The sequence below is a fragment of the Aethalodelphis obliquidens genome, unplaced genomic scaffold (genome assembly GCF_003676395.1).
Source record: "Aethalodelphis obliquidens isolate GAN/ISIS:26980383/991018 unplaced genomic scaffold, ASM367639v1 scaffold4, whole genome shotgun sequence".
Lineage (NCBI taxonomy): Eukaryota > Metazoa > Chordata > Mammalia > Artiodactyla > Delphinidae > Aethalodelphis > Aethalodelphis obliquidens.
In genome coordinates this window covers 42,870,442-42,892,356 of record NW_020837948.1, presented here as the reverse complement: position 1 = coordinate 42,892,356, position 21,915 = coordinate 42,870,442, and the positions used below count along the sequence as shown (strand labels likewise).

Sequence of the window (21,915 nt, the reverse complement as noted above, 5' to 3'; positions counted from 1 at the left end):
GTCTCTGGAATATCTATCTTAGATCCCAATGCCTGTTCATTTTCATCTAGATGCACAAGTATCATTGGAGACTTTGTCAATAGATGATTAAGAGATTGTGGTTACATTCCCTGGGCCTATCAAAATCCATAAGGTCTACTAAAGGGTTGACTGGGGATTGAAGAATGACATTTCCAAGGTGTTCAGTGTCATCTGTTTGAGAGAGGATTTGAGTTCCTAGAGGGTTAAATGTAAGTCTAGTTCTTCAAGAACAAACTCCGGATCCCCTATCTGCCAGAAAACTTCTGATCTTCTCTTTCTAGTAAACTAATAACATGGATTTCTCATTAGCATCAGGCAACAATAGTTGAAAATTCTCTCAAGCTGCTGAAGATTGAAGTCTAGTGTGCTCTTTTCTAGGTAGTCAGTTACACATCTTCTCTGGGACGCCTTCACTGAAGAAGTCCCAAGGAGACATCTTTCATATTTATCAGAGTAGAATGAAAGAATTCTTAAATTCTTAATTCAGGGTCTAGAGTATATGAAAAGATTCTCAGACCACTGGGACTCAAGGGACCACAGTCAAGGGAAAGTTCCTTCTTCCAGGCTCATGGGTTCTGGGAAGTGACATTCCAGAGTTTCTCCAACTTAAGGGAAATAATTGATTCTATCTCACTTGATCTGGAAGAAAGAGCTTAACAAAATCTCCTTGGTGTCCTTTTATGCAATATAAAGCTTTCCTGGAATTTAAAATCATATTGTTAATCTAAAAATCATGGATTTTACCAACAAATGAAGGCACCTGGGATATATAACAAAGAGGATAAAAATAACTTCACAGATAAACACAAAAGTTTGCCAACTCTCAGACTGTTTCTACTAGTAGTTCTCTCCTTTTGAGAGAGAATCATGGTAAAATGAACCAAGTTATACCCTTTCTCCTTTTTGATATTTAATGTTATTTCTCAGTTTTAAAAAATCACATATAATGACAATTATGCATAAAGTCTAAAAAAAAGGTACTAAGAATTAAATTAGAGAACCAGCCAATGTTGGTAGTTTAGTGGAATCACAACCAAGTGAATTCAATACTCTTGAATTCATTAATTAATGTAGATGTTTCACTTGAAAGATTGAGTTATGAAGTTAATATCTCCACCTAAATCTCTATTTTATATGTTAGTTAATAGCCACATAATTCATATTTTCCTTTCTGAAGACATTATAAAATTACCAGATACCAGTACCAACACAGTATCAGATATTCTATCCAGGTGTCTCCCCATAAGATCAAAGTCCTCCAGACATCTTAATGATTTAGTATATACACTACACCACCCAGAAGTTCTCTCAGAATTAAAAAAGGAAAAGAATCCACTGTCAAGCTGTTTTATTCAGAAAATATGGTGTTGTCAGTCTTTAGCCATTGACAAATAGAGCATTGTCAGGATGGACAGCAGAGAATGCTCTTGAAGACGTCTGTGTTTAAATATTTTTTTTACTCCTACCAGGCAAACTTATACTAAACATCTGCTCAGTTTCTAGAGATGAGGCATTCCTGTCACATAAGAGCACTTCACAGGGACCGTGGATCTAGTTCTTAATAGCAAGGGACTGTTTATTGTGCTCCCACAGCAAGACAGTCTTTTGCCACAATGATCAGAAATGTTATTTCCACTCAAAACATGTCTCAATAAAACAAGCATTTGCTTTCAAAATTCCTTCTTAAGCTATTTGAACTCTACCAAGTAAAATATTTACTTGGCAAAATTACTATTTTAGAAGAAAAAGATTTTCCAAAGTAGATGCAATTAAGGATAGCCTGTCTCCTTCTTAAATGGAAATAGAATCTCAGTTATTTTAAAAGATATTGTTTATTGTTATTTGTTTATTGCTATTGTTTATTATTATTATCATTATTTTATTATTACTTTCATAGGAAGGAAAAGGAAAAGGAGAAGGATGAGGGTGAGGGGGAAGAAAGAAGAGACAAAGGTGTCTTTCATTTCTGCCCAGAATTATAAAGGATTTTCATCAATAGTTCCATTGAAATATGCATCTTATCTCCTCCTAGGATTCTTTAAGTAGTTCACTGAAAACATCTATTAATAATTTTGGACAAATAGTACAACCAAAGTGAAAAATGGCAGCTATGTGGTTAATTTAATTAAATGGCTACCTGCATTGATCCAGTAAAGAGATGCATACATAACTAGAACAAAAGAGTGCCCCACTCTGTTCACATAATCCAAGCAACCACCCCACCTAAATTTAATGTTCAGCCCCGTATAAGCATTAAGGCCTCTGATGGTTAAACAGCCTTCTTTGCCATGCTGGCATCCAATTTGTATTTTTCTCCCAGACATAGCCAACATTCCACAGCACAGAAATTTATCTTTTTTTAAATATTACTTTCTACTACTTATTCTATTCTGCTACAATAAAACAAAAAATCTACATTGCAAACTGTGGGTAATACTTTGCAGTGTCTATTCCCAGGATAACTTTTTTGTTGTTATAATAAAAAATTGATTTATTCAAAATTAAGAAATAAAAATTCTAATTCTAATGCTCACTTCACTTTTTTTTTTTAACATCTTTAATGGAGTATAATTGCTCTACATTGTTGTGTTAGTTGCTGTTGTATAACAAAGTGAATCAGCTATACGTATACATATATCCCCACATCCCCTCCCTCTTGCATCTCCCTCCCACCCTCCCTATCCCACCCCTCTAGGTGGTCACAAAGCACTGAGCTGATCTCCCTGTGCTATGTGGCTGCTTCCCACTAGCTAGCTATTTTACATTTGGTAGTGCATATATGTCAATTCCACTTTCTCACTTTGTCCCAGCTTACCCTTCCCCCTCCCCGTGTCCTCAAGTCCATTCTCTACTTCTGCATCTTTATTCCCAGGGTAACTTTTTAAACTATGTTGTGGCTCGCGATTGTGCCGATACTCATTCAACAAACAAAACTTACACCTCAATAAACAGCAAATCTGCATTTTAGATGAGAAAAGGATATGCAGTAAAAAAGCACAGTTTCTAAAAAACAAGAAAAAAAGAAAAGAGAAGCCTGCAGTGCAAATTGGAGAATGGGATTTTGCCCCCTATTCCAGAGGATTGCTTCTGTCACCGAGTTTTCTCTCATTTCCATGAATTGCTTTTTCTATTAAGATCTGCTGGGGAAATAGAAGCAAAGGGTTGAGCAGAACTTGCTAGAGATGACAGATGGCTCCTCTTTAATGACTTGTAAAAGTGGCATCCCAAGTTTTATTTTATGGAACTCAGAAGGAAAATGCTAAGCAATGCTATAGATTTTTATCTAACACGCCCATTTTGCTTATTTGTGGAAATATTCTCATTTGACAATTATGATTATTGACACATTTCTAAGGAGCATGTCTATTTATCTTGAAAATATTAGGCAAATGCAAATCTAAGTTCTTTTCTACTTTCTAAATTATTATTAAAAATTAATATCCTTAAAATGAAGCTTCTGGTCAGTATAAGAGAAAATTTGCAACTAAGTGGACTAGTTGTAGCATGCAGGGGAGTTTTCTTCAGCTAAAGCAATTTTCCATTAAAAATAAAGAACCTTAAGTTTGCTACTCTACGGCAGGTATTGCATGAAACATTTCTTACAAAAACTAAACAGTGGTTAAATTAAACCTCAGTGAAGTTACAGGTTAAAACAAAACAAATCAAAACAAAAAACCTGTTCATCCCCTCTGCAGATAACATCACTTTTTTTTTTTTTTTTTTTTTGTGGTATGCAGGCCTCTCACTGTTGTGGCCTCTCCCGTTGCGGAGCACAGACTCCGGACGCGCAGGCCCAGCGGCCATGACTCACGGGCCCAGCCGCTCCGCGGCATGTGGGATCTTCCTGGACCGGAGCACGAACCCGCGTCCCCTACATCGGCAGGTGGACTCGCAACCACTGCGCCACCAGGGAAGCCCCATCACTTTTTTTTTAAATGATACACATTTATTGCAAAAAAAAAAAAAAAAAAATCACCAAAAAGTCCAATATTAACCATAGTCAAAATTCTGGTGATAATATTTTCCCAGCTTGTCATTTATCTCTTTAATCTTATTTATGGTGAGTTTTGGTCATTAGATACTTTTGATTGTTAAGCAATCAGATATTCTTTTATGGTTTCTGGTCCACATGAAATGTCACAAAAGTATCCACATATTCATTATTCTAAAATTTTAAAACTTTCTATTTAGGGTCCATGTGCTTTTAATGGAATGCTTCTATAAGAAGCTTCATTGTCATGAAAATCGCATGCTTGGTAAATATTTTATTTATTTTTAAATTAGATGGCACTATTCCAATGTAAGAAAAAAAACTGTTACCCTATTTGTTTGAATATATTTTAGATAAGTTGTTTATTAAAAATATTATTGTATTTGAAAACACAACTCATATTCTGCTTTTCTTTTTATGTCCTATGTATTTAATTGTACACTGTACAGCTTAAATAACAAGGTGGTCAAATTTTAAGATAAGAACCCTCAGCTTTCACTTCTTCATATGCTGTTACATACAATTTTTCTTCCTCAAATAAGCCAAAAAATAAATATCTTCTCTGATATGTATTATATCTTTATCCTTCTTGTACTTAATGTAGAATTTAAGATTTTACAATCTTAAAACAATTTAAAATGTACAATTATTTTATTCTTCCTAGACTTCATAGAAATCATAAGATCATAGAATCAGTCAAAATCAAACATTTTAAGAAGCTTCTGTATCAGATTTTTAGTTACAAAAACTAAACAGCTGCAATTGTATTTTCTTATCCGACTGAACCTCTAAACTTTTTTACATCACTTGAAAAGTTTAGTGTTATATTTTAAATTGATCTAACTCTCTGCAGCCTGTTTTGCCTGAGACAAAGACCAGGAGACTTTCTTTTCCTGTATCTTTAAACTAGTACATAACTTCTGTTTAAGGGCCTAGTGACAACTGTAATGGATAATTTACAACCTACAGGGCTTCTGGATTAAATAACAGAGGTTCTGTAAACCAACAGGCTTCAGACTTCGTGAAAGCACCAGTAATTTGTTTATTGCCCTTTCTCAGTTCCTCAATTACAATTGATCTCTGCTAAACAGTCTCGTGCTGCTAATTGTTGAGAAAGGGGGAAATAACTTAATCTTTATAGGCATCTCGTAGCCTAATGTTAGTCCTTATAATTCAGTGCCATAATTGCACCAAAGCGCAGATAAATGGAATCCATACACCTAACTGTAGCCAAGGACTTTTGAAATTAATTTATAAACAACCAAAGTTGAAGAAGCTGTGTTTGGAACAGAAGAAATGGTGACTGATTGTGTCTCATATTGAGCCAATGACAGACAAACAAGAGCACTTGATTAGAGCTCTTGTCCTGCCAGATCAGTATTTGAATTCTACTGATAGGAGTTTAATCAGGACTTAATCTCCTTATCTTGTCTAGGGTGTTGACCAACTTTAAGTACTTAACATAATACAGAACCCCTACAGGCATTTCCACTTCAAAGCCTGAAGTGAAGTGGTTAGGTGTCTCCCTAATCTTATTTTTTTCCCATTAATAGTGTTGAAAAGAAATACTTATCAACTAAGTATATCCTAATTTAGTCTCTTTAACTTCTGAATTGTTTTAGAAAGGTTTGACTTATTCATTCTAATCCTTCATTTTCTTGACCCACCAGGTTAGAAATTGAAAAATACTGTACACATACATGTGTGAAAAGCATGTCCTAATTTACACTGTTTAACTTTTGAATTATTTATTTTAGAAAGGTTTGACTAACTTATCTAAACCTTTATTTTCTTGACCTAAGAAAAAATATTAAACATTAAATATATATCCACACATATATATATACATTAAATATCTATCTGCACATACATATATATGTTTGTACTTTAAATTCTAGCTTCTCCCTTTAATACAGTATATCACTTGAATGTCCAGTTGAACAAGTAGTACATTAAAACACAAAGCAAAATCACCCTTCAAATCTTTTCAATGTTATGCATTACAGGTAAATTCAATGACAACTTTTGTAGATCACTCCCTGGACTTAGTATTCCACTTTTTCACATTAAAGTTTGTCCTTTAATCCTTACTGCAGCCCAGTGAGAAAGAGCAGGTATGTTTACTCTCTATTTGCAGTAAGTTAAAACTGTTTATTTCACTATAGCATATCCTCCTAAGGATACATTAATCGTTAATCGTTTCTTTGCCAAAATGTAAATATTTGTCACATGAATTGTTTTCATGTCTCCACAACAGATTGAAATTACTTTTAAAAAAATTGAAGTAAAATTAACAAAATTGATAACCAAAATAATTAAAACTTCATAAACCAGATACTATTTATCTAGAAATGAGGAGTTCTACATTTGGTATTTAATATACTCTTAGTATTTTAATTATTCCAAATGTTCAATAGTCTACTTAATTTTATGGTAGCATATATCCAAAACAGTGGATATATGCTACCATATACCCTCTATTTTGTCTAATGTACTTTAACTGGAAGATATTAATCTCAGAGATGAAAGATATTTTACTATTAAGAAAGATCAGTAAATTCAAATGTTCAACTCAGTTCGTTAATCCTTCATAAATTATTTAGAAGCAAATAGAAAATTTTTCTCACTTTATTATTTCTTCAATTATTCATTATTTACATTTTGCTCAACTCAAAATACTATACTTTGGAGCTTTATTTTTACTTTATCTTCTCTGAAATAAGTTTACCCATTCTTAGTTTTAAATATAGCCATAACATTAAGTCAAACGCTAAATATTCAACCATCCACGATACAACTAAATGCGATTGACTTTAGTGGGATATTCCCATCTAAAAGAGAGGCTTGAGAACAACTATACAGATAAAAGATAAAGTAGGCAAAAGCATTATAAATGTTGCCTCAATTTTCATAGAAGGATTTTCAGCAATTTTATTTTTTGAGAATTTCTATGAACATTACTTTATGGTATTTCACTCAACTCAGGTTATCTGTGATAAATGCCCCTGTGCTGACATGTATATAAAATTTTAAGAGCTAAATTAAATAGATTATAAATAAATCTAACCCTTTATAAAAGATGTATATTAATGATATTTTAAAGTATATTTTAATAATGTATTTTAAACAAATATGTAACAGAAAACTTGATTTATGTAAATAACGGTCTAATCTTGGAACTGCTGATAGGATTCATTAAGTTTAAATTTGGAAAGATCATGTATCTCAAAAGATGTGTAATATTGAGCTAAATAACAATGTTAGCTAAGTAGCACTGAGGCATAAACAAGGAAAAATAAAATAAAAGCCTATTATTTCTTGACTGTATTCTTCCTAAAGTAACTCAGGTACTTCCATTTTATTTGAATATTGCTTTTTGTTTCCTCTATTAAGTAGTGCTTAAAAACCACAACTTCAGTCAATCAGTAAACAGGATCATTACTTCTAAGTGTTTGAGATTCTAAATCAAGGGTTTCATTTAATTTTCCTATCAGAATAATGCATATAGATGAGGATGTCAAATTGCAAATAACCTGTATTAGAATAGGGTTTACAGTGCTTATGGTAAGTAATCAACATTATTGACTTAGCTTAGGGATTTAAAATGCTGAAAAACACTAACAGAATAAATTGATTGGAAGAATAGAGAAGTACATCACTGTGTTAAAGATTTGAAATGAAAGTAAAACACATTATATGATTTTGTAATTTAAAAGTACATGTGCATATATAGATATGCACATAGATGGATAATGTGGCATTATTGATTTAAATTCCCTATTGGGATTAAAGGAAGAATGCTTAGTTTCGTTTCAATGGTAATGTTGGCATTCATTATCAATATGATAAAATACAAATTGGTGGCTATGTAATTCAGATTTAATGCCCCTGCTGAACTTCTTTCCATTAGTAGCTAATGGCTATCCTGTTTACCTTCTATGACTCCAAATGCTCATTCCATCTTCTTTTCTGTGATCATCATGGTTGTACAGGAAATGATTTTGCTAAAAATGAAAATATCCTGCTTTATTTAAAAAATGATAGAACTTGCATCTGTAAACATTACTTTAATCTATGACTTCCATGATGTGTCAGCATTCTCAAAAGGAATCTTGTTCAGAGTTTATAAAATGGAAGTGAAACATTTTATAACTTAGAATAGTTAGTAAGAAAAAGGCTTGTTGAAATTACTAAAGTGAAACATTTTACTCTCAGAATAGTTTATATTTTTCAACATATATACATAAAGTGAGCATTTCCTGTCCATTATTAAATATCTTTTTATCATGATAAACAAATCTATCCATTGAATTGCTTTTCTCTATTCTATGTAGCAACAGTTTATTTTTAGGATGGCTTTCAACTACTAAGTTGGATTTATTTTAGAGAAAGAGGAGTACAAAAACTCCTATTAATTTATTTTAATTAAGCCCATTACAATAATACCTGGGGAGAAAACAATTAAACATTGAATAAGAAACAATAAAAAATTAAGATCATTTCCTCTTTGCAGTTGAGTTCCCTTAGTCATCTCTTTTTCTCAAAATAAACCCTTTAAGTCTCACAGAGTTTTCAGTGAAACAGCATAATTTTAAATGAGGTTATAATACTACTTCTTAATATTATTGCACATCTACTGTATATCAGACAGTGTTCTTAGTACTTAATGTACTTGCATAATTCTCCCAAACTTGTGGTATAATATAAAGAAATAAACCAACTTAAAAATGGGCAAAGGATCTGAATAAACATTTCTTCAAGGGTATACAAGCGGCCAATAGGCACACAAAATAAGTTCAAGATATTAACTATCAGGGAAATGCAGATTAAAACCATAGCAAGATACCACTTCACATCATTATTACCACTATACTCAAAAAGACAGGTAATAGAAAGTGTTGGCAAGAATGTTTAGGAATTGAAACCCACATACACTGCTATTAGGAATGCAAAATGGTGCAACTCCTTTGGAAAACTGTTTGGCATTTCCTTAAAAGATAAAAAACAGAGTTACCGTAAGGTCCAACAATTAAACTCCTAGTCATATACCCAAGAGAAGTAAGGACCCATGTTTACACAAAAACTTATACAGATGTTCACAAATAGCCAAGAAATGGAAACAACCCAAATTTCTCTCAACTGATGAATGAGTAAATAAAACATAGTATATACATTCAATGGAATATTATTTGACAATAAAAAGGAATTATCTGATGTTACATGCTACAGCATGGATGAAACTTGTATACATTATGCTAAGTGAAAGAAGCTAGACACAAAAAATGACATATTGCATGATTTCATTTATGTGAAATACACAGAACAGGCAAATCTATTAAAACAGTAGAGTTGTGGTTGCCTAAGGTTGACAAGTTTTGGGGAATGGACAGAGACTGCTAATGGGTATGGGATTTCTTTTTGAGGTGATGAAAATGTTCTAAAATTGATTGTGGTATTGGTTGCACAACTCTATGAAGATATTTAAAGACTATTGACTTCTACACTTTTTTTTCTGGCCACGGCATGCAGGATCTTAGTTCCCCAACCAGGGATCGAACCCACACCCCCTGTGCTGGGAGCGTGATGTCTTAACCACTGGACCACCAGGGAAGCCCCTGACTTGTACACTTTAAATGGGCAAGTTGTATGGTATGTGAATAATATCTCAATAAAGCTGTTTTGTGCGTTTATTTTTTTTCTCTTCCCCCTTGCCCCAAAAGACAGCAAGAAAGGTATAGAGAAGTTTAACAACTTAACCAAAGTGACAGTGAGAGGTGATCCTGAACTTAAACCATGAAATCTGGCTCCGAAGTGCATGCATACACCCACTGAGCTTACTGACTCTGCTGATGCAAGTTTTGCTCTTCAATGTGAAGACTTATTTCACTGAATCAAATATTTTGTTTAAAAAGCCACTCCCGGGTTTCCCTGGTGGTGCGGTGGTTGGGAGTCTGCCTGCCGATGCAGGGGACACGGGTTCGTGCCCCGGTCCGGGAAGATCCCACATGCCGCGGAGCAGCTGTGCCCGTGAGCCATGGCGGCTGAGCTTGCGCGCCCGGAGCCTGTGCTCCGCAAGGGGAGAGGCCACAGCAGTGAGAGGCCTGCATACCGCAAAAAAAAAAAAAAGCCACTCCACAACCAAGCTCCAAATGAAAGTGTTTTGTGTTAACATAGATGGTAGTTCTTTCTATAATAAAAAATGACATATGGTGAATAATAAGGTTGACCAAGTCATTTCAAGGAATTATATGGTTAATTCTGAATGTCTAGATTCTTAATAAATTAGGACAACCTGCAAAGACTGTTGCTAACAACAAAAAACAAATTCTCCACAGATACTTAGAGTTTTTATTACTTTAACCCCCAAGAATTTTAGTTATTAGCCAATCATGTTTCTTAGTCTAGAAAAAAAAGTCACATGTCAAAACATATTTGTGCTTTTTGTTTGTTTGTTTGTTTTAATAGATCTTTATTGGAGTATAATTGCTTCACAATACCGTGTTAGTTTCTGTTGCATAACAAAGCGAATCAGCCATATGCATACACATGTCCCAATATCCCCTCCCTCTCGAGCCTCCCTCCCATCCTTCCTATCCCACCCCTCTAGGTCATCACAAAGCACCAAGCCGATCTCCCTGTGCTATGCTGCTGCTTCCCACCAGCCAACTATTTTACATCTGGTAGTGTGTATATGTCGATGCTACTCTCACTTCATCCCAACTTCAACCTCCCACCCCGTCATCAAGTCCATTTTCTATGTCTACCTCTTTATTCCTGTCCTGCAACTAGGTTCATCAGTACCATTTTTTTTTTTTTGGATTCCATATATATGTGTTAGCATATGGTATTTGTTTTTCTCTTTCTGACTTACTTCACTCTGTGTGACAGACTCTAGGTCCATCCACCTCATTACAAATAACTCAATTTCGTTTCTTTTTATGGCTGAGTAATATCCCATTGTATGTATATACCACATCTTCTTTATCCATTCCTCTGTCAATGGACACTTAGGTTGCTTCCATGTCCTGGCTATTGTAAATAGAGCTGCAATGAACATTGTGGTACATGTCTCTTTTTGAAATATGGTTTTCTCAGGGTATATGCCCAGTAGTGGGATTGCTGGGTCCTATGGTAGCTCTATTTTTAGTTTTTAAGGAACCTCCATACAACCACTCCATAGTGGTTGTATCAATTTACATTCCCACCAACAGTATAGGAGAGTTCCCTTTTCACCACACACTTTCCAGCATTTATTGTTTCAAGCTTTTTTGATAATGGGCATTCTGACCAGCATGAGGTGACACCTTATTGCTGTTTTGATTTGCATTTCTCTAATAATTAGTGATGTTGAGAAGCTTTTCACATGTCTCTTGGCCATCTGTATGTCTTCCTTGGTGAAATGTCTAGGTCTTCTGCCCATTTTTTAACTGGATTGTTTGTTTTTTTGATATTGAGTTCCATGAGCTATTTGTATAATTTGGAGATTAATCCTTTGTCAGTTGTTCATTTGCAAATATTTTCTCCCATTCTGAGGGTTGTCTTTTTGTCTTGTTTATGGTTTCCTTTGCTGTGCAAAAGCTTTTAAGTTTCACTAGGTTCCATTTGTTTATTTTTGTTTTTATTTCCATTTCTCTAGGAGGTGGGTTAAAAAAGATCTTGCTGTGGTTTATGTCAGAGTGTTTTTCCTATGTTTTCCTCTAAAGGTTTCATAGTGTCTGGCCTTACATTTAAGTGTTTAGTCCATGTTGAGCTTACGTTTTTGTATGGTGTTAAGAAGTGTTCTAATTTCATTCTTTTACATGTAGCTGTCCAGTTTTCCCAGCACCATTTATTGAAGAGGCAGTCTTTTCTCCATTGTATGTTCTTGCCTCCTTTGTCATAAATTAGGTGCCCATATGTGTATGGGTTTATCTCTGGGCATTCTATCCTGTACCATTGATCTATATTTCTGTTTTTGTGCCAGTACCATACTGTCTTGATTGCTATAGCTTTGTAATATAGTCTGGAGCCAGGCAGCCTGATTCCTCCAGCACCGCTTTTCTTTCTCAAGATTGCTTTTGCTATTCGGGGTCTTTTGTGTTTCCATACGAATCGTAAGATTTTTTTTGTTCTAATTCTGTGAAGAATGCCATTGGTAGTTTGATAGGGATTGCACTGAATCTGTAGATTGCTTTGGTCAGTATAGCCATTTTCACAATATTGATTCTTCCAATCCAAAAACGTGGTATATTTCTCCATCTGTTTATGTCATCTCTGATTTCTTTCACCAGTGTTTTATAGTTTTCTGAGTACAAGCCTTTAGCCTCCTTAGGTAGCTTTATTCCTAGATATTTTATTCTTTTTGTTGTAGTGGTAAATGGGAGTGTTTCCTTAATTTCTCTTTCTGATATTTTGTCATTACTGTATAGGAATACCAGAGATTTCTGTGCATTAATTTTGTATTCTGCAACATTACCAAATTCATTGATTAGTTCTAGTAGTTTTCTGGTGGCATCTTTAGGATTTTCTATGTATTGTACCATGTCATTGGCAAAGAGTGACAGTTTTACTTCTTCCTTTCCTTTTATTTCTTTTTCTTCCCTGATTGCTGTGGCTAGGACTTCCAAAACTATGTTGAATAAGAGGGTTGAGAGTGGACATCCTTATCTTGTTCCTGATCCTAATGGAAATGCTTTCAGTTTTTCACCATTGAGTATGATGTTTGCTGTGGGGTTGTCATATATGGCCTTTATTATGTTGAGGTAGGTTCCCTCTATGCCCATTTTCTGAAGAGTTTTTCTCATAAATTGGTATTGAATTTCGTCATAATCTTTTTCTGTTTCTATTGAGATGATCATTTGGTTTTTATTCCTTAATTTGTTAATGTGGTGTATCACATTGATCGATTTGCATATATTGAAGAATCTTGCATCCCTGGGATAAATCCCACTTGATCATGGTGTATGATACTTTTAATGTGCTGTTGGATTCTGTTTGTTAGTCTTTTTTTCAGGATTTTTGCATGTATATTCATCAGTGATATTGTTCTATAATTATCTGTTTTTGTTTTATCTTTTTCTGGTTTTGGTATCAGGGTGATGGTGGCTTCGTAGAATGAATTTGGGAGTGTTTCTCCTTCTGCAATTTTTTGGAAGAGTTTGAGAAGGATTGGTGTTAGCTCTTCTCTAAATGTTTGGTAGAATTCGCCTGTGAAGCCATCTGGTCCTGGACTTTTGTTTGTTGGAAGATTTTTAATTATGGCTTCAATTTCATTCTTTTGATAGGTCTGTTTATATTTTCTAATTCTTCCTGGTTCAGTCTTGGAAAATTGTATCTTTCCAAGAATGTGTCCATTTCTTCATGGTTGTCCATTTTATTGGCATATAGCTGTTTGTAGTAGTCTCCTATAATCCTTTGTATTTCTGCAGTGTCAGTTGTGATTTCTCCTTTTCATTTCTAATTTTATTGATTTGCGTCCTCTCCCTTTTCTTCTTGATGAGTGTGGCTAAGGGTTTATCCATTTTGTTTATCTTCTCAAAGAACCAGCTTTTAGTTTTATTGATCTTTGCTATTGTTTTCTTTGTTTCTATTTCATTTATTTCTGCTCTGATCTTTATGATTGCTTTCCTTCTACTAACTTTGGATTTTCTTTGTTCTTCTTTCTCTAGTTGTTTTAAGTGTATGGTTAGATTGTTCCTTTGAGATTTTTCTTGTTTCTTGAGGTGAGATTTAATTGCTATAAACTTCCCTCTTAGAACTGCTTTTGCTGCATCCCATAGGTTTAGGGTTGTCATGTTTTCGATGTCATTTGTTTCTAGGTATTCTTTTATTTCTTCTTTGATTTCTTCAGTGATCTCTTGGTTATTTAGTAGCGCACTGTTTAGCCTCCATATATTTGTGTTTTTTACAGGTTTTTTCCTGTAATTGATTTCCAATCTCATAGCATTGTGGTCAGAAAAGATGCTTGATACATTTTCAATTTTCTTAAATTTTCCGAGACTCGATTTGTAACTCAAGATGTGATCTATCCTGGAGAATGTTCCATGTGCACTTGAGAAGAAAGTGTATTCTGCCAATTTTGGGTGGAATGTTCTATAAATATCAATTAGATCTATCTGGTCTATTGTGTCATTTAAAGCTTGCGTTTCCTTATTTATTTTCTGTTTGGATGATCTGTCCATTGGTGTAAGTGGGGTGTTAAAGTCCCCTGCTATTTTTGTGTTACTGTTGATTTCTCCTTTCATGGTTGTCAGCATTTGCCTTCTGTATTGAGGTGCTCCTATGTTGGGTGCATAAACATTTATAATTGTATATCTTCTTCTTGGATTGATCCTTTGATCATTATGTAGTGTCCCTCCTTATCTCTTGTAACAGTCTTTATTTTAAAGCCTATTTTACCTGATACAAGTATTGCTACTCCAGCTTTCTTTTGACCTCCATTTGCATGGAATATCATTTTCCATCCCCTCACTTTCAGTCTGTATGTGTCCCTAGGTCTGAAGTGGATCTCTTGTAGACAGCACATATATGGGTCTCATTTTTGTATCCATTCAGCCAGTCTGTGTCTTTTGGTTGGGGCATTTAATCCATTTACATTCACGGTTATTATCGATATGTATGTTCCTATTACCATTTTCTTAATTGTTTTGGGTTTGTTTTTGTGGGTCTTTTTCTTGTGTTTACCCACTTAGAGAAGTTTCTTTAGCATTTGTTGTAAAGCTGGTTTGGTGGTGCTGAACTCTCTTAGCTTTTGTCTGTCTGAAAAGCTTTTGACTTCTCCATCGAATCTGAATGAGATCCTTGCTGGGTAGAGTAATCTTCGTTGTAGGTTTTTCTCTTTCATCAATTTAAGTATATCCTGCCACTCCCTTCTGGCCTGCAGAGTTTCCACTGAAAACTCAGCTGAAAACCTTATGGGGATTCTTTTTGTATGCTACGTTTTTGTTTTTCCCTTGCTGCTTTGAATATTTTTTCTTTGAATTGAATTTTTGTTAGTTTGATTAATATGTGTCTTGGTGTTTTTTTCCTAGGGTTTATCCTGTATGGGACTCTCTGTTCTTCCTGGACTTGGGTGACTATTTCCTTTCCTATATTAGGGAAGTTTTAGACTATAATCTCTTCAAATATTTTCTCAGACCCTTTATTTCTCTCTTCTTCAGGGACCCCTATAATTCGAATGTTGGTGTGTTTAGTGTTGTCCTAGAGGTCTCTGAGATTGTATTCAATCCTTTTCATTCTTTTCTTTTATTCTGCTCCTCAGAAGTTATTTCCACCATTTTGTCTTCCAGCTCACTTATCCATTCTTCTGCCTCCGTTATTCTGTTATTGATTCCTTCTAGTGTATTTTTCATTTCAGTTATTGTGTTGTTCATCTCTGTTTGTTTGTTCTTTAGTTCTTCTAGATCTTTGTTAAACATTTCTTGTCTTTTCTCAATCCATGCTTCCATTCTATTTCTGAGATTCTGGATCATTTTTACTATCATTAGTCTGAATTCTTTTTCAGGTAGATTGCCTATTTCCTCTTCATTTATTTAGTCTCGTAGGTTTTTACCTTCCTCCTTCATCTGTGACATATTTTTCTGCTGTCTCATTGGTTTTTTTATGAGTTGGATTGTGTTCCTGTTTTACTCGTTGATCAGCCTGAGGCTTCCAACACTGGAGTTTGTAGGTTATTGGGTAGAGCTGGGTCTTGGTGCTGAGATGAGAAAGTCTGTGAGACCTCACTCCAATGAATATTCCCTGGGGTCTGAGGTTCTCTGTTAGTCCAGTGGTTCAGACTCAGAGCTCCCACCACAGGAGCTTATGCCCAACTCCATGCTCTCAAATCAAGGTCCCACAAGCTGCGTGGGGTGACAAAAAAAAAAAAAGAGATAGAAAGAGAGAATAATAACGAAGTAAAAAATAAAGTTAGATTAGGAAACAAACAGATATGTTAGAAAGAATGTAAAAAAAAAGATGAATCAACAACCGGAAGATACATCAGTACCAAAATAGTAAAAAAGAGAAGGGAAAAGAAAAAAAAAAAAAAAGGAGGCGGGGAAAGTTCTTGGCTGTGGAGAGCGGAGCCTAAGCAAGGGTGAGGTTTGGGTGGTGGGAGGGGCCAATGCTCAGGACCCACAGGGCTGGAAAAGGCCCTGGGGTTTGTGGGGGTGGGGCTTAGGCTCAAGGAACAGAAGGGGCCCAGGCATGTCCCCCACCCCTTGTCTCAGAGGGCAGGGAACCTCACCTGGGAGCCCAGCAGGCTCCCCATGTCCAAGTGGGCAGGGAAACCGCCCTCTGCTCCTCTCCGGGCCTCCCCAAGGGCCCCTCCCACCTGCCTGTCCTGATCTCCCTGGCCTCCCTCCTATGCCCCCAAGGACCCATGTGGCCTGCACAGGGGTTTGGAGGGCAGGGGATCTGGCCTGGGAGCTCAGTATGCTCCCCGGGCCCAAGTGGGTGGGGCAATCGCCCTCTACTCACTCCTCCCAGAGGGTCCCTCACACCTGCTTCTCCTGATCCCTCAGGCCCCCTTCCTATGCCCCCAAGGACCCATGCAGCCTGGATGGGGATTGGAGTGCAGGGTATCGGCCTGGGCGCTCAGCAGGCTCCCTGGGCCCAAGTGGGTGAAGCAAACGTCCTCCACTCCTCTCCTGCTTCTCCCACAGCTGCCTGCCTCTCTTGATCTCCCCAGCCTCCCTCCTATGCCACCAGAACCCACACAGCCTGGATGGGCCTTGGGATGGCAGAGAACCAGCTTGGGAGCTCACGGGACTCCCCAGCCACAGTGGACCAGGTGATCTCCCTCCACTCCTCTCCTGGTCTTCCTGGAGAGTCCCTCCCACCTGCCTCTTCTGACCTCCCCAGCCTCAGGGGCGCCAGTCTTGTCTGGCCTCCATTTCTCCTCCCCGCTTGGTGCCCCTACATCCTACCAGTTCACTTTGGGGTTCCTCCCATCTCCTTGGGGGCTAGAGTGCCCCATGAGTGGCCGGCAGGTGCCCTAGTTGTGGGGAGATGCTAACTCTGCGTCTTCCCACACCGCCATCTTGACTCCTCCCCAGAACATATGTTTTAACTTCTCCTTTTCACTTATGATTTTGTTGAAGGTGTGTGGAAATTCAGAATGGATTCATAGAACTTTACAGCTAAGGAAACTAAGAGACATGCTCATAAAATCGCACAACTGGAAAAACACATGACTCAAAGATGTCCAATAGTTTATAAAGTCACTAGATTCTATAGTGGTTAAAACTAAAGTCATCATTATCAACACCTTCAAAATAATAACAATAGAAATAATCAGTACTTATTGGAAATATATTATGGGCAGGCAGTGCACTATATATGTCTTATCTCATTTAATCCTCATAGCAACCCTATGTAGTATAGGTACTATTGTTATTTCTATTGTATAAATAAGGAAACTGAAGCTTTGGAAAGTTAAATAACTTCCCCAAATCACAGAGGTCCAAGTGGTGGATCTGAGATTTAAACCCAAGCCTTTTTGATGTGTTCTTAAATACCATTATAAGCCTTAATCACAATCGATTCAGCAATCTCATCTTTTTTATTAAAAATAAATATTAGGGTTTTTCCGCAGAGATGGAACTCCCGGCTCGGGGTCTCTTCCCTCCACCGTCATGGAACTGCCCCAGAGCCCGAGCGGAGGGTGGCCTCACTGAGGCTGCCGGCTCTGGAGGGGTCCCGGCGGCTAAAGCCACGATAGTCATGCGGACGGCGGGCCGGTTGTTTCAACAAGTAACTTAAAGACAAAATGGAAAAACAAGGAGGTTTGTGCCTGAGATCATATTGATGTGAAACCAGGGATGGCCACCTTGTGCCAGATACACCAGAAATATATCTACACGTGGAACAACTCCTACAGAACACCTACTCAACGCTGGCAGAAGACCTCAGACCACCCAAAAGGCAAGAAAGTCCCCACGTACCTGGGTAGGGCAAACGAAAAAAGAATAAACAGAGAAAAAAGAATAGGGACGAGATCTGCACCAGTGGGAGGGAGCTGTAAAGGAGGAAAGGTTTCCACACACTAGGAAGCCCCTTCGCGGGTGGAGACTGTGGCTGGTGGAGGCAGAAAGCTTCGGAGCCGCGGAGGAGAGCACAGCAACAGGGGTGCAGAGGACAAAGCGGAGAGATTCCCGCACAGAGGATCGGTGCCAACCTGCACTCACCAGCCCGAGAGGCTTGTCTGCTCACCCGCCGGGGTGGGCAGGGCTGGGAGCTGAGGCTCGGGCTTTGGTTGGAGCATAGGGAGAGGACTGGGGTTGGGAGCGTGAACACAGCCTGCAGGGGATTAGTGCACCACAGCTAGCCGGGAGTCCGTGTGCTTCTGTGTGAGATTTTGTCTGTATAGCATTGCTTCCACCATTTGTCCTAGGGTTCTATCCGTCCATTTTTTCTGTTTTTTTGTTTTTATCTTTAAAAAAATTTATTTTTCTTAATAATTATTTTTTATTTTAATAATTTTATTTTATCTTCTTTCTTTCTCTCTCTCTTTCTTTCTTTCTTTCCTTCCCTCCCTCCCTTTCTCTTTCTTTCTTTCTTTCTTTCCTTCCCTCCCTCCCTTTCTCCTTCTTTCTTTCTTTCTTTCTTTCTTTCTTTCTTTCTTTCTTTCTTTCTTTTTTCTTTCCTTCCTTCCCTCCCTCCCTCCCCTTCCTTCCTTCCTTCCTGCCTTCCTTCTTTCTATCTTTCTTTCTTTCTTTCCTTCTTTCACTTTTTCTCCCTTTTATTCACAGGCATGTGGATGAAAAGCTCTTTGTGCTGCAGCCAGGAGTCAATGCTGCACCTCTGAGGTGGGAGAGCCAACTTCAGGACACTGGTCAACAAGAGACCTCCCAGCTCCACATAATATCAAACGGTGAAAATCTCCCAGAGATCTCCATCTCAACACCAGCACCCAGCTTCACTCAAGATCAGCAAGCTACAGTGCTGGACACCCTATGCCAAACAACTAGCAACACAGGAACACAACCCCACCCATTAGCAGAGAGGCTGCCTAAAATCATAATAAGTCCACAGACACCCCAAACCACACCACCAGATGTGGACCTGCCCACCAGAAAGACAAATCCAGCCTTATCCACATGAACATAGGCACTAGTGCCCTACACCAGGAAGCCTACACAACCCACTGAACCAACTTTAGCCAACGGGGACAGACATGAAAAACAACGGGAACTACGAACCTGCAGCCTTCAAAAAGGAAACTGCAAACACAGTAAGATAAGCAAAATGAGAAGACAGAAAAACACACAGCAGTTGAAGGAGCAAGATAAAAACTCACCAGACCTAACAAATGAAGAGGAAATAGGCAGCTACCTGAAAAAGAATTCAGAATAATGATAGTAAAGATGAGCCAAAATCTTGGAAATAGAATAGACAAAATGCAAGAAACATTTAACAAGGACCTAGAAGAACTAAAGATGAAACAAGCAAAGATGAACAACACAATAAATGAAATTAAAAATACTCTAGATGGGATCAATAGCAGAAAACTAAGGCAGAAGAACGGATAAGTGACCTGGAAGATAAAATAGTGGAAATAACTACTGCAGAGCAGAATAGAGAAAAAAGAATGAAAAGAACTGAGCACAGTCTCAGAGACCTCTGGGACAACATTAAACGCACCAACATTCGAATTATAGGGGTTCCAGAAGAAGAAGAGAAAAAGAAAGGGACTGAGAAAATATTTGAAGAGATTATAGTTGAAAACTTCCCTAATACGGGAAAGGAAATAGTTAATCAAGTCCAGGAAGCACAGAGAGTCCCATACAGGATAAATCCAAGGAGAAATACGCCAAGACACATATTAATCAAACTGTTAAAAATTAAATACAAAGAAAACATATTAAAAGCAGCAAGGGAAAAACAACAATAACACACAAGGGAATCCCCATAAGGTTAACAGCTGATCTTTCAGCAGAAACTCTGCAAGCCAGAAGGGACTGGCAGGACATATTTACAGTGATGAAGGAGAAAAACCTACAACCAAGATTACTCTACCCAGCAAGGATCTCATTCAGACTTGATGGAGAAATTAAAACCTTTACAGACAAGCAAAAGCTGAGAGAGTTCAACACCACCAAACCAGCTTTACAACAAATGCTAAAGGAACTTCTCTAGGCAAGATACACAAGAGAAGGAAAAGACCTACAATAACAACCCCAAAACAATTAAGAAAATGGGAATAGGAACATACATATCAATAATTACCTTAAATGTAAATGGACTAAATGCTCCCACCAAAAGACACAGACTGGCTGAATGGATACAAAAACAAGACCTATATATATACGCTGTCTACAAGAGACCCACTTCAGACCCAGAGACACATACAGACTGAAAGTAAGGGAATGGAAAAAGATATTCCATGCAAATGGAAATAAAAAGAAAGCTGGAGTAGCAATTCTCATATCAGACAAAATAGATTTTAAAATAAAGACTATTAGAAGCGACAAAGAAGGACACTACATGATGATCAAGGGATCAATCCAAGAAAAAGATATAACAATTGTAAATATTTATGCACCCAACATAGGTGCACCTCAATACATAAGGCAAACACTAACATCCATAAAAGGGGAAATTGACAGTAACACATTCATAGTAGGGGAATTTATCACCCCACTTTCACCATTGGACAGATCATCCAAAATGAAAATAAATAAGGAAACACAAGCTTTAAATGATACATTAAAAAAGATGGACTTAACTGATATTTATTGGACATTCCATCCAAAAGCAACAGAATACACATTTTTCTCAAGTACTCATGGAACATTCTCCAGGATAGATCATATCTTGGGTCACAAATCAAGCCTTGGTAAATTTAAGAAAACTGAAATTGTATCAAGTATCTTTTCTGACCACAATGCTATGAGACTAGATATCAATTACAGGAAAATATCTGTAAAAAATACAAACACATGGAGGCTAAACAATGTACTACGTAATAACGAAGTGATCACTGAAGAAATCAAAGACGAAATAAAAAAGTACCTAGAAAAAATGACAATGGAGACACGATGACCCAAAACCTATGGGATGCGGCAAAAGCAGTTCTAAGACGGAAGTTTATAGCAATACAGTCCTACTCCAAGAAACAATAAAAATCTCAAATAAACAACCTGACCTTGCACCTAGAGCAATTAGAGAAAGAAGAACAAAATAACCACAAAGTTAGCAGAAGGAAAGAAATCATAAAAATCAGATCAGAAATAAATGAAAAAGAAATGAAGGAAACGATAGCAAAGATCAATAAAACTAAAAGGTGGTTCTTTGAGAAGATAAACAAAATTGATAAACCATTAGCCAGACTCATCAAGAAAAAAAAGGGAGAAGACTCAAATGAATAGAATTAGAAATGAAAAAGGAGAAGTAAAAACTGACACTGCAGAAATACAAAAGATCATGAGAGATTACTACAAGCAACTCTATGCCAATAAAATGGACAACCTGGAAGAAATGGACAAATTCTTAGAAATGCACAACCTACAAAGACTGAATCAGGAAGAAATAGAAAATATGAACAGATCAATCACAAGCACTGAAATTGGAACTGTGATTAAAAATCTTCCAAAAAACAAAAGCCCAGGACCAGATGGCTTCACAGGCGAATTCTATCAAACATTTAGAGAAGAGCTAACACCTATACTTCTCAAACTCTTCCAAAATATAGCAGAGGGAGGAACACTCCCAAACTCATTCTACGAGGCCACCATCACCTTGACACCAAAACCAGACAAGGATGTCACAAAGACAGAAAACTACAGGCCAATATCACTGACAAACATAGATGCAAAAATCCTCAACAAAATACTATCAAACAGAATCCAAAAGCACATTCAAAGGATCATACACCATGATCAAGTGGGGTTTATTCCAGGAATGAAAGGATTCTTCAATATACCAAATCAATCAACGTGATA

The 21,915-nt window shown here is 36.9% G+C and overlaps 1 long non-coding RNA gene across 3 annotated transcripts in view; it reads right to left on the bottom strand.

Moving 5' to 3' along the window:
• LOC113617336 (uncharacterized) overlaps positions 1 to 21,915 on the bottom strand; it is a 249,525-nt gene that overhangs the window by 66,927 nt on the left and 160,683 nt on the right. For 2 of the 3 annotated variants that reach the window (XR_003431600.1, XR_003431598.1), the window contains one exon: positions 7,946 to 8,016. This is a non-coding gene — a long non-coding RNA (uncharacterized LOC113617336). Of the gene's footprint in view, positions 1 to 7,945; positions 8,017 to 16,964; positions 17,730 to 21,915 lie in introns of those variants that run through there. The other variant, XR_003431599.1, reaches the window with a different exon arrangement.